Consider the following 4,664-nt stretch of genomic DNA (forward strand, 5'->3'; position numbering starts at 1 on the left):
TATATATATAGATGGATAGATATATAAACATGTATATGTACAGTATATATATATCTATATATATATCAGTGGAGGCTTCTGAGGCTTCTCCATTGAGGAGAGGGAGGAAGATCCTCCTTAACATTGTTGAGAATAAAAAATGTAGATTGCCCAGACTACTGTAATGAATTAATGCCCTTAAATATGACTACTTTAATGCCTTTGAATAAATAATGTTTGTTTCCCTGGGTAAAGGGACATTAGCACCCCCTATCGCCTTTTGACAATTACTTCAGGGAGGATGGTCCTCCCTCAGCCTCCGTTGACTCCCATTCATTTCCCCAAAAGTACTGGCGGCCGGTGAATAACATGGGTTTCAATGGGAGAGAGGAGGAAAGTCCTCCTCTGAGTGGGTGTGACCTTACAGGCGTCTGATTCGCGCAAAAATCTATTCGCGCTGCGCTATGAACCAATCAGCAGGATCCCTGGCTGGTGAGCAGTGTTGCCAGATTGGGCAGATTCCCCACCCAATTGGGAGCTACTTTGAACCACTTTAGACCATGCTTTAGACTGGGAAAATTATCATTGGGCGGGAAATTTACCCAATCTGGCAACGCTGTCGATAACAAACAAACCCGCTCTGCCTGCATTGCCGCTCAGTCTAGAGACGCAAAGCAGGTGAAATAATCTGAAGGATAACGAGATTCTAACATTTGCGTATAAAATGTACAATAGAAACATTGGAAACAGAGGACATTGTTCATGTTTAATTACACAAAGCATTCCATTCATTGAGTTACAGTGCTAAGTTAGCGACCAAAGAAAAAGGTAGACCACTTCGCAAAATCGAGATCCCCAAAAGTAATGGCAACGTCAGTGTTGTGGGTGCTACATGGTTTGCTAGGTACTCATGGCTTACTGATAGCATTACTAGCAATCGACTGTATTGCTGGCCCTGTTTGCTAATGAATAATGGCAAATCTCCAACGTGGGCTGTTTATGGTTTCCCTGATGTGAAAAATCTTGATAGGGCAACCAAACGCTACGACTTGTGTCAAGTTCACGTTGGTGCTGCTATGCGACTTTCCTTGCTAGGCATCATGCCTATAGATCAGGTTGAATCTAGAATAATGTTCTCGTTATTTTACTAGTTTGCTACTCTGACCCTTCTGTTTGATATTGTGGAAAGGGTGAATGATTCAGAGCATGATGCATTTTAAATGGAATCACAAGTCTTTTCTTAAAACAATTGTACCTGAAAATAAACATAGCTAAATTACAACCAATAACTTCAGTCATTGAGGGCAAAAATAGGCCCAGATTTTTTTATTTACTTTTACAAATCAAGAGTAGGCCTGATTTGACTAATGGGCTTTGCATCCTTTCCTTCTGCCCTTGTAGTCCATTTCAAAGACATGCTGCCCACCAGCAAATTACAGTGATGCCACTGGTGGCTTTGTATCAAATTTATTCACATAACTATCCCTCCCTACTATTTTGTAGTTCACCAAAACACCCTGAAACAACTTGAATCTCACATTCTTATGCCACCATACACCAACAGTGCAAGCAGGCCAATGGCAACCAAGCGCGTGGTCCTTCCTCCCTCACTTTAAAAAACGACCATCCGCCACTGATATATATATATATATATATATTAGAGCTGTCAAGCAATTAAAATATTTAATCGTGATTAATCGCAAATTATTTTTCGATGCTAAATATCCCTTGATTTTTTTGTCCCATAATTCTTCTCATTTTAATTCTCTTATCAACATGGTGAAGTGCATCGGCTTGTCTTGTGCAAATGATTTTTTATTGATAACAACATTGGCATATACTGATCAAAACAGGACGATACAAAAAAAAGAGCCTATAGTGCAATTAAACGACTGCTTTGAACAAATGTCATTTGAACATAGCAGTCAGGCTACTGCTTCTTTGTTTTGAGCCAAAGAAAAAATAAATAAAATAGTTGCGTTAATCGCGCGATAATTTTTTTAACGCCGTTAAAATTGGTTTGCGTTAACACCGTTAATAACGCGTTTAACTGACAGCTCTAATATATATATATATATACGTATATATATATTAACAGTTAAAAGCTACAAGTTCAAGCATCTATTCATTCTACCTTTGTTTTGTTAAAAAACACACGCCTGTTTCTGTTGATATTCATGCATATGTATTAAATATATATACTAGGGCTGTCAAGCGATTAAAATATTCAATCACGATTAATCGCATTAATGCCATAGTTAACTCACGATTAATCGCTTTTTTTTTTCTATGCTAAATATCCCTTGAATTCTTTGTCCCATTAATTTTTCTCATTTTAATGCTCTTATCGACATGGAGAAGTGCATCGGCTTGCCTTGTGCAAATGTTTTTTTATTGATAACAACATTGGCATATACTGATCAAAACAGGACGGTACAAAAAGCCTATAATGCAATTAAACGATGAACAACAAAGATACTGCCTTGAACATAGCAGTCAGGCTACTGCTTCTTTGTTTTGAGCCCAAAAAAAAAAAAAAGCAATGTATATATATATTTCTTAAAAATAATAATTTGCGTTAATCGCGCGTTAAAAAAATTAACGCCGTTAAAATTGGTTTGCGTTAACGCCGTTAATAACACGTTTAACTGACAGCACTAATATATACATACAAATATTAATATATATAGATAATTATATTATGCTGTTGAATTCACAGGAAGAGGTGGATGTTCTGATGTGAGTGTGAAAATCACAGTTCCATCTCTAGCGTGTGCGAATAAGACAAAGATTCAGATGACAGGACTAAATTCGTCTGTGTGTGTGTGTGTGTGTGTGTCTGAGTCGGCGAATATAACCTGCACATACAGCTACGAGCTGTGCGGGGATTGTGTTGGCAGAATAAAACGATGCGTTCCGAAGCTTCTGGAGCCCAGAGTGAAGGACAGTTCAATAAGCTGCAAATAGTTTCCAAGTGTTTGTCATTATGAGGGCCTTATGGAAGCTTCAGAATCACCCTGTGTCTGCAGCCTTCATCGCCTACTGTATATATATAGTAAGCAAGTAAGTAAGTAAAATTTATTTATAAGGCACATTTAAAAACAGTTTTCACTGGCGAAAGTGCAGTACATGGTGCAAAGAGGCATATAAAAGAACACATACCACATACATAGACATAGATAAAAACATATAAAATAAACGACATATCACAAAAGGGGAGGAAAGGCCAGGGAGAAAAGGTGTGTTTTGAGCCTAGATTTAAAAATGGTGATGGAAGGAGCGTTTCTGACTGCAGGCGGCAGCTCTTTCCAAAGGCGGGGGGCAGCCACAGCAAAAGCCCTCTCACCCCTCTGTTTCAACCTAGTGAGTGGAACGTGCGGGAGACCCAAGCTACCTGATCTAAGGGACCTGGGTGCTGAGTGGTGGTGGATGAGCTCTGTGATGTAGGGCGGGGCCAGGCCATTTAGGGCTTTAAAAGCCATGAGTACGGTTTTAAAATTAATTCTGTGCTGGATGGGCAACCAGTGGGGGATGCTAGGATGGGGGTTACATGATCCCGCTTTCTGGATCCAGTCAGCAGCCTTGCTGCGGAGTTCTGGACCAACTGAAGGCGAGAGACGTTTGATTGAGAAAGTCCTAGGGAGTTGCAGTAATCCAGCCGTGATGTGATTAAGGCGTGTATTACTATTTCCAGATGTGAAATGATAAATGGGGTTTCATCTTGGCAATGACTCCGAGCTGGTAAAAACTGCTCTTGACTACAGCAGCAATTTGCTTGTCAAAGCAGAAATTTGAATCAAAGATGACACCCAGGTTTCTGGAGTGGGGTTTGACGTAGGGGGAGAGAATACCTAAATCGGCCACGCGAGGGGCTTTAGATTTGGAAGGGCCAAAAATAATGACTTCCGTTTTGTCATTATTAATTTGGAGGAAGTTACTACCCATCCAAACTTTTACCTCCTCAAGGCAGTCAAGGAGGGTCTGGAGCGAGTCTGCAGATCTGAGAGGACGATATAATTGCGAGTCATCAGCATAAAAGTGAAATGCAATGTTATGCTTCCTGATTATATTACCTAGAGCAGTGGTTCCCAAACTTTTTGTGCCCAAGGCACACCAAAGGAAAAATAAAAATTTCAAGGCACACCTATTGTGCAAAATAGCCTTATAACACGTGTTATCACTAATATCATCTGTTTATCTGTTAAGTTTATAATTATTTACTAATGCCAAATAAGATGTGACAAAGACAACTATTCACCCATTTCAACCAGACAGGTGAGGCAAAGGAAACAGAAATTCAGCAGAGAACTGTCCATGAGAAAGCTGCATGGTCCTGAATCTGACCCACGAATTATAACTGTAACATTTAGAATCAGGCTTTTTTTGTAAATATTCTGCCTACTAACAAATCAATGGGACACATGTGCCTGTCGGGGCGCACAGATTTTTTTAATCCTTGGTGGCACGGAGGAGAGGGCCACTCGCAAGTCCTGCTCAACAGAGAGCCGTGACCTGGTCTTGTTCTTCATGTAAACAAGAGTGGAGAACGCCAACTCACACAGGTAGGTGGTGGGGAAATTAAGAAGTTGGTCGATAGCGTGGTGGGAGATGGTTGGATATTCTGATGCACAAACCAACCAAAACTGATCGAGTGTGAGCTCCCTAAATTTCAGTTACAGCGTGCG

At 40.2% G+C, this 4,664-nt stretch overlaps 1 long non-coding RNA gene across 1 annotated transcript; it reads right to left on the bottom strand.

Moving 5' to 3' along the window:
- Positions 1 to 731: 731 nt before the first annotated feature.
- LOC132456402 (uncharacterized) lies at positions 732 to 1,580 on the bottom strand. The gene is made up of 2 exons (XR_009525462.1): positions 1,235 to 1,580; positions 732 to 1,050 (listed from the first exon to the last, which is right to left on the bottom strand). It is a non-coding gene; the product is annotated as an uncharacterized LOC132456402 (long non-coding RNA).
- Positions 1,581 to 4,664: the final 3,084 nt, after the last annotated feature.

The sequence above is a fragment of the Gadus macrocephalus genome, chromosome 4 (genome assembly GCF_031168955.1).
Source record: "Gadus macrocephalus chromosome 4, ASM3116895v1".
NCBI lineage: Eukaryota > Metazoa > Chordata > Actinopteri > Gadiformes > Gadidae > Gadus > Gadus macrocephalus.